The sequence below is a fragment of the Amblyomma americanum genome, chromosome 7, assembly GCF_052857255.1.
Source record: "Amblyomma americanum isolate KBUSLIRL-KWMA chromosome 7, ASM5285725v1, whole genome shotgun sequence".
Classification (NCBI taxonomy): Eukaryota; Metazoa; Arthropoda; class Arachnida; order Ixodida; family Ixodidae; genus Amblyomma; species Amblyomma americanum.
Genome location: NC_135503.1, coordinates 31,450,904 through 31,473,104, shown reverse-complemented (window position 1 = coordinate 31,473,104; position 22,201 = coordinate 31,450,904). Strand labels below are relative to the sequence as shown.

Genomic DNA, 22,201 nt, shown 5'->3' with positions numbered 1-22,201 from the left:
TGGCACCGCGGACACGCCGGCGCCTCCTTGAAGCATCTGTCGAGAGACGACTCCCAGTTGTTGGGACCCTCCCGGAATGTTGTCGCGCCTCGTCCGTAACAGCGGCAAGCTAAGCCGCGTATGCGCACGAGAGGCGCCCCGCTGTGGTCCGATGACAGGACTAAATGCGGAACAGCTGCGGGCCGGACGAGAGTCAAAGGAAAACGATTGCGCCTGCGGGCACAATGGGTGGTTGTTTTTGCTTTTTCTTCTGGGGGCGAGAGTGTGAGCAATACTGTGAAGGCATGGGGCGTGCCACCTAAACCTGGTGGGCCAATCATTTCGAGTGTCTATTCCCGGAATGCCATGTTCGTATAGCTATTTTGATGTTCTTTTCGTGTTGGGCATTTTAGGGAAAGGGTTTTGAACCTTGCCGAAGCGGGAAGGCGTGCCATACAGTTTTTGAACCAATCAGGTGTTAGTTGTTTGTGATTGGGTGATGCAAGGGGTGGGCCAGTCTCCTAGGTCTTTAAAACCAGGTCCGGAGCCGGGAAAAGGCGTTCTGAGCTAGATTTAGATCCCTTGCATCTTTGGCGATGCCAAGGAGGGAAGATTTTCCCTTAGCCAGTTCCATGTAATCATGCTTGCCGTTTATTCTGTTGTAAATATGTGAATTCCTGTATAAAGTTTCAGTTTTCCTTCCTTCAGTCAAGTTTTGCCGGATCTCGTCTGTTATACCGTCTCGTCTCGGACGGTGGGGCACCCGGTGGTGGAGCCCGGTATACGAGTTATACGAAATCTCACCACGACCAAGAAGAACGAACCTATCTTTACTGGCGCAGTCGAGCAGGATCCTTTCGTTATCAGGAGATAGCAAAGGAGGAAGAGACGACGTTCCGGCAACGGGCCAAGCATCGGCGGCTGAGGAGGAGCAAGAGCTGAAGGCAGGAATCGGCAGCTTCCAAGGGAACCAGCAGCGGAGACTCCAAGGGTGGACCAGCAGCGCAAGGCGGTAGCCGGTCGGGAGAAGCTGCGTGGGGAAGCGGGCGGCGACAGAGAGACAGCGACAGGGACGAAAGTCGGACGCCAGCGAGGTGCATCTCATCAGTGGGTGAGTCCTCTTTGCCTTTCACCTTGGCGGGGGCATTGCTGTCTGGATAGGCGGTCTGGGAGTGCATGAACACCCGGTTCGCACACTTAAACCCGGACAGGCGGAAAGCGAGCACGATGAGTGAGGGAGAGGAAACGGTTGTTTCGGAGGACAGTTCGTCTGTGTCTGACGCTCAGATTAGCAAGATGGCTCTGGAAATTAAAAAAGAAGAGGCCAGAGCTGCTGAGGAGCACCGTCGAGCTCTCGAGGTCCAGCTTGAACTTGCAAAATTCCAAGCAAGCAACAAAGGAGTAAGCCTGGAGCAGAACGCCACGGCGTTGGAGAGAAGCGACTCGCGAGCGGAGTTCTGTCGGTACTCGAAATGGTTGTCGGGAGTGCTCCCGAAGTTCCCGGCAGAGGCAGAAGTGCCTGTCTGGTTCGAGTCGATTGAACACACCCTGGAGGCCTACGCGGTCCCGAAGGAACAGTGGGGCCAAATTGTATTTCCGCTAATAGTGGATAAGGTGCGGTTCTTGTCGACGCGCTTGACACCTTCGCAGCATAAGGAGTACGAAGTCCTGAAGAAAGTGGTGCTAGAAGAGCTTAAGCTCTCAGCGGGAGAATATCGCAGAAGGTTCATAACATCGAAAAAACTGCCTAATGAGAGCTGGAGGGCGTTTGCGACTCGCCTGCAGAGTTATCTCAATTTCTATGTGGAGGAAAGGGGGGTGAAAACGTTGGAGGGAATTGTTGAGTTGCTAGTGGCGGACCAACTAAAGAACACCCTGTCTGAGGACGCCCTTCGATACGTAACTTTGCAGGAGGGTGAGGGATGGAAGAAAGCGCCAACGTTGGCGGCATTACTGCAGACGTTCGAGGAAGCGCAGGGAAAGAACAGCGCAGTGAAAAAGCACGAGCAGAAAAAGGGGGAGAGCTCAAATGGTCGAGACGGAAAGCGAGATACGTACCAACCCAAACGGGAGGCGACAGGAATACAAAGGCCGGACACGAAGCAGAAGTATAAAGGGTGCTTTTCGTGTGGGTCGATGGGTCACAGGAGGGCCGAATGCCCGCATGGCTCGGGACGAACACCCACGAAAGCGCTTAACGCTAAAGGGGAAAGCCTTACTGCACGGGTGGCGACACAGGCACGAGCGGCCGCACAAAGCGAACTAAGACCGATAACTCTATCTTGTCAGAATAGGCAAATTAATGCAATTCTGGACACAGGCGCAGAAATCACGGTTGTGCGGGAGAGCATAGTACCCCCGGGACTGGTGGAGCCACATGGGTCCATCGAATTGGTGTCAGCCTTTGGTGAAAAGGTACGGGCTAAGCTTGCAGTTGTGCCCCTGATGTTAAACCGCGGGGCAGGCATTTTCTCCGAGATTAAAGAAGCGGTGCCAGTGGTATGCGCTCTGACCGACAAGCTAGCGTCGAGAACGGACTGTTTGCTTTCGGAGGAAGCATGGGAGTCACTGAGGGAGGAGTGTGATATGAAAGGGCTAGTAGAGGCGAACGACGGTCAGGTGGCAGACCACGTGGGGGTGGAACGGGACAAGTTACACGGGCCGCTAGAAGAGAAACCAGTCAAGGAGGGCGTAACTCCCCACGCGGAAGTGCACGCGGTGGTCGGCAGGGCAAGCGAGAGCGGCGCACTAATCGCCGAAGACACAGCTTGTAGTGTAACCGAGGAAAGCAGCGCTTCGGCGGTTTTCAGGGAGGAGCAGCGCAATGACGCCACATTGCAAGAAGTGTGGAAAAACGCCAGGGCTGGGAAAGGTGGCATAACTGAAGTAGACGGTCTCCTCTACCATAAGGAAAACTTGCTTGGGCAACCAGTAATGCAGCTGGTGCTCCCTAAATCCCGACGTCAAGAAGTACTTAGGTTAGCCCATGAATCAAACTGGGGCGGTCACCTTGGATTCAGGAAAACTAAGGCGCGAATCAAGTACACGTTTTATTGGCCAGGTATTGAAGGGGATGTAAGGGCATACTGTAACAGCTGCCATGGGTGTCAGACAAGGGCGGATCGCCGCCAGACGGACAGAGTGCCGATAGAACCGCTAACGAGGCCTCGATACCCGTTCGAACAGGTCAACGTCGACGTTATAGGTCCATTGGATCCACCCTCAGGAAGGGGTCACAGGTACGCGTTGTGCATCATCGATTTGTGCACACGATGGCCTGAGGTGGTGTGCTTGCGCTCCCTCAGTGCGAAGGCCACCTGTGACGCGCTCCTGACGGTGTTCAGCCGGACGGGAATTCCGGAAGTAGTCGCCTCAGACTGCGGGACAAACTTTACGGCCGAACTCACACAAGAGTTTCTGAAGAGGCTAGGCTGCTCGCCAAGGTTTTCAACGCCGGGGCACCCCGAAAGTAACGGCGCGGTCGAACGTTGGAACCGGACATTTAAGAACATGCTGTATCATATCATCCAGGAGGAAGGAAAGGAATGGGACAAGTTTGTGCCCTTCTTGTTATGGGCGTACCGCGAGGTACCACATGACACGACGGGCGTCGCCCCGTTCCAGATGCTGTACGGGCGAGAACCAACCGGTCCGCTGGTGGTTTTAAAGCGCAGCTGGGCGGGACAGATAAGTGTACCAGCTATGCTGGGGCCGTCCCCATCACAGTATATGCGGGAGCTGAAGAGGCGCCTAGAGCATGCAGCGGAGGTGGCACAATTAGTGAGCTCGAAGCAGCAGAACGCGTACGCGACCCAGTACAACAGGCGGGCGAAGGACAAAACTTTTCAGATAGGAGACAGTGTGCTGGTGTTTGACGAGCAACGTCCTGGAAAAATGTTCCCGCAGTGGAAAGGGCCGGGCAGCGTTGACGGAAAGTATCGCGAACACTCGTACTTCGTGCAGATGCCAGGAGGTGCCCGAAAATTAGTACACGCCAGCAAACTACGGCCGTATCAGAAGCGCGTAATGACCGTTGGGGTGATATTTGATGAGGACAGGGCGTTTGGCGAAGTAGAGTACGTGCCTCGATCGGTGTCAACGCGGGCTACAGTATCGGTCCTCCCCAAGGACATGACGGCCCATCTGAAGGCGGAAGAAGGCGACCTCATTCGCAAAGTGTTCACCGAACACCGAGGCCTATTCGACGACAAGCCGGGAGTAGCGAAAATAGGAGAACACAGGATCGTTTTAGAGGAGGGCTTCACACCGAGGTCAGGTTACCCTTATCGAATACCCGCAAGCCTAAAAGGCGAAGTGGGCAAGCAAGTAGATGAGCTACTTGAGATGGGTCTGATTTTTCCCTGCGAAAGCCCCCACGCCCATCCCGTGGTCTGTGTCCCCAAAAAGGACGGGTCGATGAGAATGTGTGTGGACTTCAGAAAGCTCAATGCGGGGACAGTGGCAGATGCCTACCCGATGTCGTTGCAGCAGGAGCTCATTCTGAGCGTAGGAAGGGCTAAGTACATTACGCTCCTCGACCTTAGAAGAGGGTATTGGCAGGTGCCCCTGGCACAGTCGGCTCAGCTACTCACTGCTTTTGTCTGCCATCGGGGGCAGTTTGCGTGGACGGTAATGCCGTTTGGGCTGAAAAACGCGGCCCAGACGTTTCAAAGAGCCATGAACGAGCTTTTACTCCCGCATTCTGCCTACGCGTGTGCGTACTTAGACGACATCGCCGTGTTCAGCGAGGCGTTGCCTGACCACATACGACACTTGCACGCCGTCTTCGCAGCGTTAGAGAGGGCGAACCTGAAAGTTAAGCTGGAAAAGTGTCAGGTGGCGAGAGGGTCAATCCGTTACTTGGGACACATAGTGGGCTCGGGAAATCACGCACCCGATCCCGAAAAATTGAAAGCCATTAGGGGACTGAGGGCACCGAAAACGAAGAAAGAGCTCCGTAGCGTGCTCGGGCTGTGCGGTTATTACCGGGGCTATGTGCCCAACTATGCGGAGGTGGCAGCGCCGCTGACAGAGCTAACGGGGAAAAGGATTCCTAACAAAATTCCGTGGCCCGCGGAAGCTGAAAGTGCGTTTCAGCGACTCAAGGCGGCACTCTGTGAAGCTGCGGCACTCGGGACGCCCGATGCTGGCAAGCCGTTTTGGCTGTACACGGACGCCTCAGCGGTTGCGGCGGGAGCCTGTCTCTCCCAGTGTGCCGCGGATGGCTCCGAGCGGCCAATTGCGTTCGCGAGTTGCAGATTTTCTCCAACGCAGGCTCGATGGTCAACCATAGAAAGAGAGGCGTTTGCAGTCATCTGGGGGCTGGGGAAGTTCGACCTCTGGTTGTTCGGCGCTCAGGTTACTGTGGTGTCTGACCACAACCCCCTCTCCTTTCTTACTCCCACCACGCCTCAGGGAGCGAAGCTGACGCGTTGGGCACTTGCCCTACAGAGATATAATGTGTCAATAAAACACAGGAAAGGGAGCGCTCACGGTAACGCTGACGCGCTGTCTAGGTTGCCGAACGACAGCTGGGAGGCAGACAGCAATGATCACGCCGGGGGGCAAGGAAGAGAGGACATGTGTACCAAAGAGCAAACCCAGTGACGTGTGCTGTGGCAGTAACTGGAACTGCGGTGTAATCCGCTCGTTTGGGTGTTTGCAGTGTCGCAATGTGTTTGCAGTGTCACAATGTGTTTGCAGTGTCACAATGTGTTTGCAGTGTCGCAATTTGTTTGCAGTGTCGCAATGTGTTTGCAGTGTCACAGTGTGTTTGCAGTGTCACAATGTGTTTGCAGTGTCGCAATTTGTTTGCAGTGTCGCAATTTGTTTGCAGCGTTGCGATGTGTTTGCAGTAGTATCCCCACTACTTAGGTCGCCCTCAGAGCGATTTTATAGGCGAAAAGGGATCCCTCGTTGTGTTATAATTCTACAAGGTGCCATTTGGGCCCCTGGTAGAATCTTAGGGGGGGGCGTGTGAAGGGATCGAATGGGCAGCTGCGTTGAATCACTGTGAGGTCGATCACGCGCCCAGTCCGTGGGCTGCCAGGACGCGTCCCCAACACACTCTCGCCACTTCCGGCACATTGTGGTTCCTGCTGTCTCTGCGACAGTGATGAACAGCCCTAATGGGGGCCCACTCGGCTTCGAAGGTCAGGCACCTGCGCTGCACAACGCTGCGCGGGGACCGAAAGGCCGACGCTGCCCTCGCGCAGAAGGTTTCATTACGGGAAAACGGGGTCTCTTTCCGAGGCGGGAGCATTTAGCTGCTCGCCTTAAACAAACACAGCCGCGTCCACCGCCGATGGCTCGCGGCGCCGCGGCCCGCCGCCCTTGCCGACACCCGACACACTGTCGTTGCGTCTCGCGGGGGGGTCCCGTGCCGTGAGCTAATGGGGACGTCGGTTTCGGGGAATTGTCCCGGGCGGCGGACGTCCATTTTAACCCCCGTAAACAACAGATGCGGATCCCTCGTTGACGCCGCCGCGTGCATTAGTGGCACCGCGGACACGCCGGCGCCTCCTTGAAGCATCTGTCGAGAGACGACTCCCAGTTGTTGGGACCCTCCCGGAATGTTGTCGCGCCTCGTCCGTAACAGCGGCAAGCTAAGCCGCGTATGCGCACGAGAGGCGCCCCGCTGTGGTCCGATGACAGGACTAAATGCGGAACAGCTGCGGGCCGGACGAGAGTCAAAGGAAAACGATTGCGCCTGCGGGCACAATGGGTGGTTGTTTTTGCTTTTTCTTCTGGGGGCGAGAGTGTGAGCAATACTGTGAAGGCATGGGGCGTGCCACCTAAACCTGGTGGGCCAATCATTTCGAGTGTCTATTCCCGGAATGCCATGTTCGTATAGCTATTTTGATGTTCTTTTCGTGTTGGGCATTTTAGGGAAAGGGTTTTGAACCTTGCCGAAGCGGGAAGGCGTGCCATACAGTTTTTGAACCAATCAGGTGTTAGTTGTTTGTGATTGGGTGATGCAAGGGGTGGGCCAGTCTCCTAGGTCTTTAAAACCAGGTCCGGAGCCGGGAAAAGGCGTTCTGAGCTAGATTTAGATCCCTTGCATCTTTGGCGATGCCAAGGAGGGAAGATTTTCCCTTAGCCAGTTCCATGTAATCATGCTTGCCGTTTATTCTGTTGTAAATATGTGAATTCCTGTATAAAGTTTCAGTTTTCCTTCCTTCAGTCAAGTTTTGCCGGATCTCGTCTGTTATACCGTCTCGTCTCGGACGGTGGGGCACCCGGTGGTGGAGCCCGGTATACGAGTTATACGAAATCTCACCACGACCAAGAAGAACGAACCTATCTTTACTCCGAGGCTCGGTACAGGCTCGGAATCTAGCCAGGGCTTTTGGCGTTTGAGGTGGAGACGCTGCCACTACGCTACGACGACTTAATGTACAACCATCAATTAAGGCGCATCTAGTGAATGCACTCTTCCGGTACAGAAATCTACGCGCTTTCGCTGCGTATATCCTGGCCTGACAGAGGTAGGCCATCAGCAGTTTTTCTTAACTGCCTTGTACCTTGTCTCCCGTCCCTGATAAACGATTTCCGTTAAATAGGTTGAAGGTGACTGGCACAGCCGGGAATGTTTCGCCGGGCGAGCGTGTGGACACACAATTAAGTGCTCTTTATACTGCGAACTGCCTTGTACGATCACCGACCATCGTGCCATCATAGTTTTTCATCGACCGTGGCGATCATCTGACCAGCCTTAATAGGCTCCTTCAAAGGTTAACTAGCACTCGAAGCGGCACTTGGAGTTCCTCCGCTGTTCAGCGCTTGTATATCGAGGCGCGTCAAAAACAAAACCACGGGGCACGCAAAGCTCTGATAGGCGAAGCGCCATAAAAAATCGACTCTCCTGGGCCGCCTGTGGCGCCGCCAAGCATCGGTTTTCTTGGCTTCCAACATTCACGTTGTCTTTTGTCTGCCTTCCTTGTGTGATAAAAGTGCACTATTGGTTTTAAAACAAAACTTACTTATATATTGAACAGCGCAACCTTCGTTTGGCAGCCTCAGAGATTCGCAGCCCAATGTAGGAAATTCCTCCAAGATGGCGTCTCTTGTGCTATGACGTCGCCATGATTGTACTTGCGCGATTGGCCTGTGGCGGCGATACCTATATTTTGGTTCCTGATATTTTCTACTTTACAAGAGCTTTGTTTGCAGTAAGAGCGGCGTTTTTGTGATCAGGAGCTGATATTCTATCGATACAAGCCAACTTCAATTTCTCCTCAGTGTCCCTTTAAGGAAATGGCGCAGTATCTGTCACATATATGGTTGGACACCTGAACCGCGCTGTAAGGGAAGGGATAAAGAGGGGAGTGAGAAGGAAGAAGAGGTGCCGTAGTGGAGGGCTCCGGAATAATTTCGACCACCTGGGGATCTTTAATGTGCACTGACATCGCACAGCACACGGGCGCCTTAGGGCCGTTTCACATGCTGCGAATTTCACCGCGCGGCACTGCGAATTCGTTCGCTCTGGGGCGGAGAGGGCCGCCGCTCTTGCCGCAGACGGCTTGCGAACGATTTCCGTCCGGTTGGAATTCGTTCGCAGCGTCGGTGTGTTCGCTCTGCGACTGACCAATAGGGAGCATCCTTTGCTTGGCTCCCCGCCAGGCTTGGCTTGGCCAGCTATGGCTGTCCTTGCACTCACGCCTCATGGGTCTGACGTCACTTGCGGTCACGTGCATTCAGCGCACCAACGTACTTTTTGAATAATTCAGAACTGTTTACTTTAATAAAAAACATTCAAAATATTTTTTTGTATCTAAAAACACGCGTGACTACAACAACACGACCACATTCCTTATTGCATTAATGCCACGTTAATCACGAGTTCCATGAGCAGTCATCTAGCAACCCTGCTGTCACACGGAACGAATTCGCAGGTCCCGCGTTGCATGTGAAACGACTGAGCGGCAAACGCATTGCGGCGTCAACGGCGGGACCGAATTCGCAGTGCCGCGCGGTGAAATTCGCAGCATGTGAAACGACGCTTAGCGTTTTTCCTCCATAAAAACGCAGCCGCCGCGGTCGGGTTCGAACCCGGGAACTCCGGATCAGTAGTCGAGCGCCCTAACCACTGAGCCACCGCGGCGGGTCGGCCGTAAGGTTAAATTGGTTTTTGGGGAAAAGAAATGGCGCAGTATCTGTCTCACATATCGGCGGACACCTGAACCGCGCCATAAGGGAAGGGATAAAGGAGGGACTCCGGAAGAGCTGCGACGAAGCGCGCGGCGCTCCCAATCCTCCTCCCCGGTTGCCATGGTAACGGCGCATGCGCACAACTGGCCTTTCGCCTGTACCTCGAAATGCTCGACTGATAGCCTAGTGAAGCTCCCGCTACAATAAAAATGTCGCAATTTATACGTGCGCTGCTATAATTACTGTGGACTCTAACTGCAATGTTGCAAAGAATATAATCTCATATTAGATACCTTAAGCATTGCGGGTACCGCGAGCCACCATTGCGCATGCGCAGATCGCCCTGAGGGACACGTTCCCGTCAACGGGCCACAAGCCTGCCGGCCGGGGCCATCAGCGCGTGCGCAAAGAGGGGGGTGCGGTACACGGTCAACGCTAACGTACGTACGCTATGCGCTATGCTAAATGTATCTATATGCACTTTCCAGGACTTCTTAGTTTTAAGCCGACAGAAAACGATAAAAGTACGCCGAATTCAATTGCGATCAGAGAAACAACAAGGTATGTGTTGTGCGTGGAGCAGTGTAGCCCCCAAGAGCTGGTAGAAGGAGCGACGCGTATGTGCTGCGGGCCTTATGTGTGGCGGCCGCTACTTACCACAACACTGATCGAACAATTAAGCGACGGGCTCGGAAGGCTGTCGCCGGACGGACGGCAGAGGAGAGGCGCTGACTGAGGGATTGCCAGAAGGGACGCCTTATCATTCCGCAGCCATCCCGAACAGGGCCGCCAGCCTGTTTGCGAAGTAAGGGAAGTCTGCGCTACAGACGCGGCTTTCTGAGGACATAATTGGCCAGTTACCACCTGCCGCCGGAGCGGTGACGATGAAAGAACTGTTGTGCCAGGAGAACCGATCGAGGGAACGAGAAGGTTTTAACGCGACAGCGTTAAGGAGCTCGTGTAGCTGAAAAGCCGGTGTCAGCGTCGGCGGCGTTGGCCGTGAGCGAAAAACCGTCCTCCTCGCACTCCTCTTCCTTCCCTTACGGCGCGGTACGGGTGTCCACCGAGATATGTGGGACAAGATGGTCGAACGGGCGACGGCGTCCCGTGCACACCTTGGCAACGCTGCAACACGCTGTCGCGCCTTACTCCTTAAGACGAAACTTAAGCGTCCTCCAAATTTTTGAAGGCACGCGGTGGGGATAACCAGAGAGGCTCCCTGATCGAGAAGTTGTACCGCAATTGCACATGTATGTAAATAAATTTTGTATTCGGCAATTTTAGTTTTGGAACGACTGAATCTGGAGAGCATGCGGCGCGTATGTGGTGAAACGGTGTCGCCACTGTATTAAATATCACAGTTGTGCGTTTTCAGGCAATTCTATGGTATACCAGTGCGCAGGGAGACCACTCCTCGCCAGACGTCGTCGGCTAGCCTCCATAAAGTACCGCGCATTAGCGACACAGCACACACAAAAAAATGTCGCTTTCTATCTGAAGCAACGATTCAGCAGCAGTTTCATCCCTGCTATCAGCACGCAGACCACGTGATGCCCGGCCCTTTATACTCAACCCAGAGCAACAGGCCAACTGTAACATGGCAACTTCAAATAAGATGCCCCACAAAGCCTCTGCTCTTCCAAAGGAATCCTCAGACTTGAGTATGTCCTCAGATAATTAAGACGAGCCCAAAGATTCCAAAAACTCCCACACAAAGGAGCTGAAGTTCCACTGTTTTCTTACATCACATCACTTCCTTGATCAAGCACGGCTGTAATTACGACCATATATGCGCGTTAATGACTGGTAGGAGCTGCATGGGGCCAGCAGAATTGGCAATATATACTCTGAATTTTGACCGCACAGGAATGCTACATCATATCACCGAAAAAAAGAAAACGAAAACTGCATTCCGTAATAAACTCCCCCCAAAAAAGCCAAATTTGCAAAAACTAGAAAACGAAAAATCCAACCCTTATTCATACCGCATCATGTAGGTAACGTCAAATTGTTCTGTACAGTTTAGGACAGGATGTTGTCGCGTACTGCTTGAACACGAACACCTTGGTTTGAAGGTACAATTGGGGAGTCGAAGTATATATATATATATATATATATATATATATATATATATATATATATATATATATATATATATATATATATATATATATATATATATATAGTTTTTACGGCGTGAACCGTTTTAAGGAGCCCGCCGTGATCCGTCGCGTGAATGAGGTCCGTCGAAGGTCGCAGACAAATAAATGGCCAGGAGAAAGACCAGCGAACGAAAATGGAAGGGGATGGGAGAATAATAAGGGAGAAAATGTCCGAGGCGTTCTTTGATAAGGTTTTCTTTTTAACTGTTGTATAGACTTTAACAAGGGAAAAAAAAAAGACATGGGGCCCGCTGGTTTTCTCTCCATCTAATCGAATTTCTATATTCATTGACATGCATATTTCGTTTTTTTTTTTAATGGAAAGAAAAAAAATTGAGGTCTCACCGAGATTTGAACTCGGATCGCTGGATTCAGAGTCCAGAGTGCTAACCGTTACACCATGAGACCAGAATATATTCCGACGCCGGGAATCGAACCCGGGCCTCCTGGGTGAGAGCCAGGTATCCTAGCCACTAGACCACGCCGGAACACACCGACAGCTCAAAGGCGGATGTATTTCAGAGCTAGATGCGCGTCATTTTTTTTTTTTGCTTATTTGGAGCTACTGTATTTGCGAGGGAGAGCGGCAGTGTACACAGAAGCCAGAAATAGAAATGTATTACAGTGTTTCCCTTTGGTCTTCAGTGCGTCTTACTACTGCCCATTACACGCACTGCGTCTGGTGTCTTTTTCTTTCTCTGATCCTGTGCGCATGACTACCAGTAGCACAGCTACAAAAAATAATGTACCAATTACAGTCCTCTCTGCATCCAGAACACAGCATCGAGTTTTTTTTCCTCGGCCGCTATCAAATGCTCGTCACGTTAATGCGCTCTTCACAACAAAAAACTGAAAAAAAAACGAGCCCCGGTCCCTTTCCATATAGCTATAACTCCTACCCCTGCACTGACTAAAATTCAAAGTTGTCCCGATGGCACAGAGATGCCATTGCAGATGTTTTGTTAATAAATAAATCATAAATGTTTTGTTTACTTCTCTCGGCGCCTGGTTTAATTATAATCGTAATTTCAATTCTGTAGCGGCACTTTTCTACGTACGGTTCGCATCATTTATGTGGTTGTGGCACTGTTCAGCTACTTTCTCATTTTTCTTAACTGACGTCGCTATCCTATAGTGTACACATTCTGAAAATTTTTTCCTGCTTTTCCGGGGCACTGCATGAAGACATTAGCCGTACGTTTTATCGTGGCTATGGTGGCTATCGTGGCTTGAACGGGAAGCCTAAAAATGAGATGTGCACTGCACATGCCACACAGCACATGCCGACTCCATGCTGCTGTGGAGGTGAGCCTTTTTGTGAATCCTGAAAATTTACCTGAGCGCATACGTTCGGCTTCCAGTGCCGAGTTTCCCGCCTGCATGCTTGCTTCCGTCTAAATGCAAAAACGCTTGTGTGTAACGACGTAAGTAATCGCAGCAGGCCCTAAAGAACTCCAGATGGTCTAAATTAATCGCAGGCTTTCCACTGCGAGTCAGATTGATTGTAAAACATTTTATTCGCCGGGAAGAGCTTGGCAAGAGGTCGCGTTAAGTGGTCGAGAGTACATAGCCCTCGACGAATTTGTCAGCCCACTCCACCGCCAAAACTTGCGTTCTGGGGTCAGAGCTAGCCAGCACGGTCTCCCACCGCTCGAGAGAAGGAGCTGTAACTAGATCACCCGGAGGTGGCTCTATTTTGCAGTCCCACAGGATGTGATCGTAGGTAGCACGTTGGCCACAATGTTTGCAGTTTGGGTTGTAAAGATCTGGATAAATGTGCGCGAGGAGTGATGGGGTGCGTATCGATCTCGTCTGTAGACTACGCCACGTAACCTCTTGTTCTTTAGTAAGTCTTTTGTCTGGAGGGGGGAAAATTCTCCTCTCTAGTTTAAAATGATTGGTGAGATCATGATATGTGATCATTGAGTCCTTCGTGAAATTCAGGGAGCCAGACTCATCCACTGCCCGGTCGACGAAACCTCGGGCTTTATTGTGGGCTGCCTCGTTCCCCGGATTCCCCGAATGGGCTGGGACCCATATCAATTCGGAATAATTTGGTGAGAATTTGGTTGCGTTAAGGATTCTAAGGGAGGTGTTTGTAATTCGCCCTTTAGCGAAATTATTGATTATTGTTTGTGTGTTGTGTGTTGTGTGAACTCCAGATGGTTTAAATTAATCGCAGGCTTTCCACTGCGAGTCAGAACATGACTTACCACAACATGTTTTAAGCGAGGCGCCATCAAAAGTCCCGTTAGCTACCATTGGCTATCAGAATTTTAGCTGCAGCCAATAGCCTGGCCGAGCCGAGCCGATTGTTGGAGCCCGCATGTTTCGGAAGCAGTGTGAGGCGGCGGTGGGACTATTCAGTATGCAAGCTTACGAAGTTAATTTATCATGGAGGACCTGAAGAGCATATCTCAAGTAATACGCCAATCAGAACCTGTGGGTTCAGCCAAGTTCACTCTATTACTGCATTTCGTGGTCAATTCTTTGCTATCTCTTTCCGGGAATTCACGTTTCTTTACTTTGCCATCCTCTGCCCTCCACTGCTGTCTAGTTCAGGGTGAGAGTTTGGGAGCATTCGAGGATTAAATGCTGTCTTCATATTGGGCAGCCTTATATAAAGATGATAACCTGACCCGTAGCTCATCCCTCAATTATCTCTTGCTTGCAGGCATGTCTCGTTTCCCTGCCCAAAAAGGCAAAACAGGGCAAGCAGGTCAGATCTACGGAACACGAAATCGGTCGGAGCTACACAACATTTCAGGAAACGTGGGAGTACTTGGAGAGTGAGATCTTGGCAAGAGCAGCGACCGATTCTGTCTTTATGGTCCAGATTTTTGTGGGAGCTTACACGTTTGCTGTAAACATGCAAATTCAGCGGTTATTTTGCAGTGCCTGTAGCAATAATATGACGCTATGCTTCTCAGAGTGATGAAAGACGGCATAGGATGGCGTAACGAGTTTTGCTTACGCTCGAGGAGAATGACGAGATTCGTCAAATGTTCAGTTTAAATTTTAGCGTAGCTCACAGAAGCCGCGGTGCTACTGACATATTCCAGCTTACCTTTGATGGCAGAAGCTACCTGACTTTTCGCTTTACCTCTGTGTAAAGAAGTGAGTCTCATTGTGGTAGCCGTACCACATTCTCTACCAAAATCTGTGCAAAGATAAAGCTGCAACTAGTAGTACTTATTGAAACTCCTGCTTACTGGAATTCAGCTCTTTGATTACCAATGTATTGCTACTTGCGCGGCACCCCGTTCCCGTGTATAAGCCACGGCAGCGACAGGAGGACTACTTTTCAATATTGAAATCTTGATTGTATAGTAATTCATGCAATTACAGCAGCTATGGGATGCATTCATACATATCTTGGCCTCCTTGTTTGGCTCAGTGCACCTTTCAGAACGTATGCTGGATTTTTTTGCAGAAATGCCAAGCAGAGGCACACACTGATGTTCTCAACAGCGTAATATCGTTTGTCCAGTCACGCAATCCGGCATTGACTGAGGCATCACAGAGACTAGACATACCTGTTGCTGCCCTCATGATGGGTATGTATCACTTCTCTACTATCATAACCTTTGCAGCACCCTACATTTGGAAAGAAAAGAAAGATGTGGTTTCTGTCCCGAGTCAAAAAGCAGATATGTGCGCTCTTTGTTTAGAGTTTAGAACTTTGGCATGAACATTTCGAACTGGGAATAGCCGACATAAGCGGAGCATTGGTGCATTAACATGACTCTGGTATCTCGCAAGCGACTGAGTGGTAGGCCATGTTGCTGAGCTGACATATGGCACTGACCTCATCATTCGCACTCAGTCTGCTTTGTGTGTCAAGGCATTAAAACTGGGCCTGCTGAGTCTATTAGGTGACATGCAGCATTCATGTAAATTTAGAACCCCAGATGCCCTGCTATGACGTTAGAAAATACTCTAAATTGTGTTGCTGCTTCATTATTTTAATTTGCCTACAGCTCTTACGCCAGTCAGTCCCAAGAGTTGGAATGACGTTGAGTGAACAAGCAGCTATAATGTTGCGATTTTTTTTGTGCCTCATATAATGTGAAGTTAGCTTGTACGTTATCACCATTGGAGAAAAAAAGTGTTGAGGTTTTAAATTAGCTAAACCGAGTAGACGTGCAAAAGCATATGTTTAACCTAGTTGGCTCATGGTTTTCCTTTGCGTTGTCGCCGGCACATCTAGCGATGATATTAGACTCGGGTTACACTCTGATCGAGGTTAAGCTGATCTGGCAGTTCATGCCGCGGATGGAAGTCGATGAAGACGATGGCATACAATGCACAGTGCGAGAGTGTGTTGCAGTTTAACACAAGTCATGATGGGCTGCGGTGATAGCATTGTGCCCTCGTGTAGTGGCGACGAAACTGATCTGTTCACGCTGCCAGGGGTTCGAAGCCCAGTGGCGGCAATATTTATTTTATTTCTGCGTGGGCTGTTGCTATGCTAGGTTTTACCAAGGTCACCTTCAAGGTTAAGCTTCACACAAACTTGATGAGCCGGGTAGACCTCGTGAAATAGTGCTTTCGCACTAAATTGAGTGCACAAACGAAGACAGGGACGAAGTGATACATGGAGGTCTGTTTCTTGGTTTGTGCACTTATGTAGTTTTTCCTCTGGTATGAACCAAGAAGCCTAGCAACAAGTACTGCTCAGTCATAGCCATTGTTGGCAGCTAAAATTCAAGCTGGAACAACTTAACACTTTCCTTACCACGGGGAAACAGGCAATTCCAGAATAATGTGCATAAGTTCCTGGGCTTGAAACAAGACCTTGTTGTGCATGCACATTCCAGTGGAACATTCCTAGCGACTGTCATAAATAGGCAACATACCGCACTGTTTGAGCGGCCTAGACAAGTGGGTGGACGACCCATCACTACGTGACAGTACGTTTGTTCTGACTGAGTAATTTTATCAGATCCAGATAATGAATGAGAAATTAGGGGGAGAAAAACCCAGCAAACAACGTACCTCCCCAGGAGCGCCTAGAAAGGACGGAATGTCCCTGTCCCAGTGCAACATTTATCGAACATTTCCAGGCCGTAGAGGCAGGACATAGAAACACAAGAAAAAGGGAAGTGCGCCCACTAATGTCCTAGAAACGTTTTTTCGAGGGTGTTAAGCAGAAACAAAAACAAATCATAGCATTTTGGTCCCAGAAAGGTAACTGGGAGAACGTTTTTGGGGCCAATGCTTTTCAACAAAAAATACAAATTGACTCGTCGCTCCCTTTCCTCTCTCCATCGCGCCAAAAGCTACGGGGAGAGAAGGTTTTGCTCTTGCACTCAAAACGGTTTTGTTCGAACAGCCGAGGGAAGCGCAGTTCATCCCGCATCTCTCTCGTGGGCCGTCGGCTCCATGCTGCAGACAGGCAGGCGACGGCGACCGGTCTGCCTTTTCATCGCACCGCCGGGAGCGGCGGTCACCAACGTGTCCGTCTTCAATATTGTTTCCAACTTCAGCACGGTGCGGCGGTCCCTGCAGGCATCTCCAACTACCAGAAGTCCTCGTTGCGCCGCTGTCTAGCAGAGGCGCAGTAATGGCCTCCCGTCGTTCGCCTGGCTTCCTCGCTTGACGGAAGCCATCTTGCGCACACGTATTCGCGCAGCCCCTAGCCGCTCGCGCGCAAGCCCCAGCGCGCGGCAGCTCTTGCTCTCACCACTGGGCTGTCGTGAACTTCGTAGCTACGGATTCATGGCAGCTTTCACGCGCACCTCGGCGTGCCCACATAATTCCTTTTGGAACTGGTGCAGCTGCGCGCGGCTCATCGCAAGTCTTTTGCGCAGCTTCACGGCCGGCCCGGCACCATAATGGCGCTCTTCCAGGCGTCGTTCGCGGCGGCGGATTTCAAGGCAATGGGCGACTCCTAGCGCGCACTCTGCATCCCTCAGCGCCTCCGACGACTGTGGCGCGTTGTTGGTGGCAGCGTGGCCGTCCACTGCGGTCATAGGCGGGAGAGATCTTCGGAGGTCCACCAGACTCTTGCTGCGAGTGCCCATGGATTAACCTGCTCTACCTACATTGCCGTCCTGTCGCAGCGGTATAGTTTGTGTTGTGTTCGCGTCGCTGACTCCCAACCCACCCCCACCGGATTACTTGTGCCTTGATCACCTTGATCTCTCCTCCCACGCCGTATTGTGCCGCACGCGCGGTCTGCTGTACGTACCATGGGTGCGGCACGCCAGGGCTCCTACCTCAAGACGCCCCCCCCCCCCCCCCTCCCCCACTCCCTTTTCCATCCGGCTCGAAACAGCCTTGTCTCCACACTTGGTCACAATAAAATAAAACGGGGGTGTAACGAGGATATAACGCGTATGTTTGAGCGTTCGCTGTGCCGTAAGAAGGCGCAGGACAGAAGGCTGCGTTGAATTCATATATATAGTTGCAGAATTTTATTTCATCCCCGTGTTTCCGTTGGCAACGTCGTCAAGGTATGTTGGTTTATGCTCATTTTTTATTTTCGCCTCGTGGAATTAATTTTTTTTTCCTGTTTTGATAACACGCTCAAGCTTACTCCGAGGGTCGTGCGAGAGGCAAAGCGAGAAGGAGGTTTCACCCTGCAGAAAATCCGTGACCTGAAACCACGTATTTGTATCGTACGCACATTTCTTTTCTTTTGGCACCCAGGTTGCTGTTTACATGGCATCCAGGTTGTTGTTTGCTTTTGCGTGTGCATATATGCTTTTGTACCCTTTAGAATGTTTTCTTAAGGTGCATCAACTTTCAGCCTGTATTATGTTTTTATTGCTTCACTTTTTCAGATTTCTCAGAGCTAGAGAAAAATTTGGCCATTATTATATGCTGGTGTCGTAGTGCTCCGTACATTGTGTGTTAAATGGTGCATACATATGCGTCTCCTGTTTGTATTCATTTAAATGCAAAGAGCACATCTAATAAACTGAAATTACATCTGTATTGCGCTGCTATTTATTTGTTGTATGGGCGGGATCGGGCGACTTTTTGAATTCATATTTCCTTTTTGTGTAAAATTCTAGCACATTCCATGGTCTTGTGGCGGGAGCAGCGCAGCACGAAACAAATAAGAGTGAGGCGGGAATCGACGCTGACTAACAACCAGAGACATTTAATGCACGTTCGTCGAATATATCAAAATATGACGTTGATCAAAATATGACGTGATGACCATTGTGTTGCTAAGCTGCTGGTCACATTCATGCTCTCTGCAATGGTTTGCTAATTCACTACTGATGGCGCCCTTTAGGGATCTTTTGTGCTCTCGAAGCAGTTCATTCAAACAGCGCCCTGTTTGACCAATGTAGGTGCGTCCTCATGACACATTGACGAGATCCCGTCGTCATGAAGTTCAAGGCACTTTTGACACCCAGAACCGTCGGCTGAAAGCAGCAGGTTGCCCGACGAGACTGCTATCTAGCGCCGCAGAAGGGATTCTGCAAGCGCTTAGAGGCAGAAAATATGTCACAACCACATCAGAATAAAGGAAGCCGTACGCGGTCATTCCTTACAATAATGACATTTCCCACAGTCTCAAAAAGGTAGGAGCAAGAGCTGTTGTAAAAGGGCTCATGTCAGCACCCAACAAGTTAAGAAGCCTGTGCGCCAAAGTAAACAGCGAGCAAAGAAAAAATCAACGCAAGAAAAAAACACCGGAAAAAACATATGAAATATGCGGACGCACCTACATTTGTCAAACGAAGGGCTGTTTGAATAAACGGCTTCGAGAGCACAAGAGATTCCTAAAGGTCGCCATCAGCAGTGAATTAGCAAAACATTGCAGAGAGCATGAGTGTGCTACGCAGCTTATCAACACAATGGTCATCCCGTCATATTTTGATCAACGGACCGGGAGATTGAAGAAGCCTTCAACATCCGACCAAAGAGCCACGTATGCGTCTGCATGCCCTCAATAGCGCTTCGTGACAGAGAAATTGATTATCTGCGTGCGATGTCTTAATATTTCACCACGTGTACATCTTATGCGTTTTTCATGCTTCTTTCTTTTCCTTATACGAGCGAGATGTATATATTCGACGAACTTGCATTAAAAATCTGGTTGTTATTCAGCTTCGTGTTCCGCCTCTCTCTTTGTCTCGTGCTGCGCTGCTCCCGTCACAAGATCATGCACCAACCAGCCATAATTTTCACCTTGTTAAAGCACAGTTTATGTAAACAGGTAAGTCTGAATGGCCTAGCCAGCAAGCATTCACGCGAGTGGACAGACGTATTATACCACCTATAACGTAAGCATGTGCCTGAAATTTGGCACATATATATGTGCGCTTAGATGCCTGAAGTCTCCATGAAAAAGAAGGAATAATTTTATTGAGCCAAAGCCGAGAAATCTAGCATTAACTTTTTGGGGCTGTCCCTGGGACGCACAACTTTTTGGACACGGCTGGTTGTGGGGACGTTTTTGGATGTGTTCGGGAAAAATGAGCACCTCCTGGGGAGATTCCAAATGTCCCGATGGGATATTTCTGGGAGATTTTGAGGAGATTTTGTGTTTGTTGGGCAGGTGCGCTGTCAATGACTGGGATGTCATAAGCAAGGGTCCCGGAATTGGTTGGTTAGTTGGTTTTTGGGGAAAGCAAATGGCGCAGTATCTGTCTCATATATCGTTGGACACCTGAACCGCGCCGTAAGGGAAGGGATAAAGGAGGGAGTGAAAGAAGAACGGGAGAAAGAGGTGTCGTAGTGAAAGGCTTTGGCATCCGGAATTAGCCCTTTTGTGCGCATTGAAGGCTTCCTTCCTTCCTGCTGCTTCCTTTTCCAGCAGGACCACAGCCCTGTTCATACAGCTCGCCTCGTAGACAGACCGATGGAAGAGCTGGAAGCCGCGCGTGCTTTCCAACAGCATGTCGATAAAGGCACGGCATCGACGCGTAACCGTTGAGGCGCTCCGAAAACGGAGTAGTGGAGCAGTTCGCCCTACTTTCCCTTCAGAGAATTTGTGTGCTTTGCGATGCGCACCCCCCTTCGTCGCGACCGTCAGCTGCAGAGCAGCCGAACGGCGCACTAGAAATTAATTTATCAAGCGTGATAAGCCCCTGCGCGAGAGCGACGGTGAAGTTTGTCGTCACTCGGAGCACTCTCGCAGCGAGCGTGCACGCTGCGCGAGATGGCAGCGCCGCGGTGCGGCCCCGCAGCTCCTCCCGCGCCCGGAGCAGTGGTCTTTCTACTTTTGCTCAGCACTGTACATTCGACGTCACAGCCATAATCCGGCTGTTTAAACCAAAACAGAGCGAAAGAGAAATTCGACCATAAATTATGTAATAGTCACTTACGCTTGGCAACCGCCAACAATACATGTTTGAGTATTATTGCTCCAACCTATGCCAGTTTTTGCTTCTTTTTTGTTTTTAACCCGTAGCGAGAGATAAAAAGGCCGACACTGGCAGAGATAACATTATGCGTCACGCTGCTGCATGATTGTCAGCAATCGGAAGCGGAGCTGCATGCAGCCACGGCAGCGCGCTATCTTTCGCTTGTTTCTTTTTATCCTCCCTGGGCGCGTGTTACTGCCGTCGCGATCGATCCTGCGCCGAGCGGTTTGAACAGCAGCGTATAGTTGGTGCGCCATGTCGGAAGGATCCCTTGAAGATGTCCTTGAAATGGACCTCGACGGCATCTCCGACTGTGGTTTTGATCTAAACGGCCTCCCTCTGCCTTATCCTAACCCCATCGATATAGAGAACATCTACAGGGGCGTCTACTCGGAACTCCGCGACAAGGCGTTGGACGCCGGCCTCCTCGAATGGACCATGTATAGGTTCGTAGTGAAGGGAAGGAACGAACGCGCGGCCATCAGGAAAAGGGCCGCCGGTTGTGACGGCGACGTGCATCTGAAAGACGGGTTCGTGCTCGGAAATGGCGACGCGGGTCCGGACAAACTCACCTGGAGCAGGCTGTCCGCGTGCTTGTTGTTCGACAACTGCATGAACGAGCGCAGCATCGACGACGCGACGGCCAAGCCACCCAGTGGGTACGATCCCGAAACCAAGACGTTCGTCCCTGCCGCCAACGCAGCACGCAGTCTCGGCGACATGGCCAAGTACGTGCCGTCCATGTCCACGGCGATCCCCTGGGACGGCATCGCCGCGAGACTTCCGAGTGAAACCATGAGGTGGATCCTGTTGAACCGCGTGCGGTTCGCGTGCGGACCCGGTTTCAACTTCGTGTGGCGCATCTACCAGGCCGAGAACCGGGGCGCGGACAATTTACTCGAGGCAGGGTACGCGTTCCTCATCGGCGCCTTCTACTTGGACCTGGCCGGCATGAATGCTCGCCGAAGGCGCTCCCACGAGAGGCCGCTGACTGCTGCCGAGGCAGCTGGGGCCATTTCTACGCTTGACGGTACCTTCGTAGGCCTCTTGACCAACTGCTCTAACCTTGAACCACCGTGGAACCTTAAAGACGTGTCAGAAGACATCCTTCGCGAAGCCCTCGTAACTCCCTTGACCACAGTCTTGACGCGAGCGGCAATACGCAGAGTTAAGGCGAGAAGGGAGCGTGGCAGGCTCTTGAGACGCTGTACTGGAAATGGCACAGCCGATGACGATCCTAGCGAAGTTGTTGAAGGCCATCTCTGAATTGCAGTTTGGTATCACCTAAGGCGACAGCAAATAACGCTTTTAATTCTTAGCCATAGCAGCCTAAACTCTCTGACCTTTAAGATCGAATCTGGCCGTTCCCCATGATAATTTCAAAAAAAAAACTATGCTTTCCCGCAACCTTTGTTTAATGCATATTCACGATGGTACGTACGCTGCAATTCTTGGTCATGCTCGTGCCGTTCTGAATACTATTTTAAAGCCGCTTAAATGTGGCATGATCATGTTGACTGTGCGATACGTGTGGATCCACACAGTGCAGCGCGATACCATAGGACATCGCTTGACAGCTAT

General features: G+C 51.0%; 2 non-coding genes across 2 annotated transcripts; both read right to left on the bottom strand.

Moving 5' to 3' along the window:
- Positions 1-11,627: 11,627 nt before the first annotated feature.
- Positions 11,628-11,699, bottom strand: TRNAQ-CUG (transfer RNA glutamine (anticodon CUG)). Its single transcript has one exon. It is a non-coding gene; the product is annotated as a tRNA-Gln (tRNA).
- Positions 11,700-11,707: 8 nt separating this feature from the next.
- TRNAE-CUC (transfer RNA glutamic acid (anticodon CUC)) lies at positions 11,708-11,779 on the bottom strand. Its single transcript has one exon. It is a non-coding gene; the product is annotated as a tRNA-Glu (tRNA).
- Between the last annotated feature and the right edge of the window lie 10,422 nt (positions 11,780-22,201).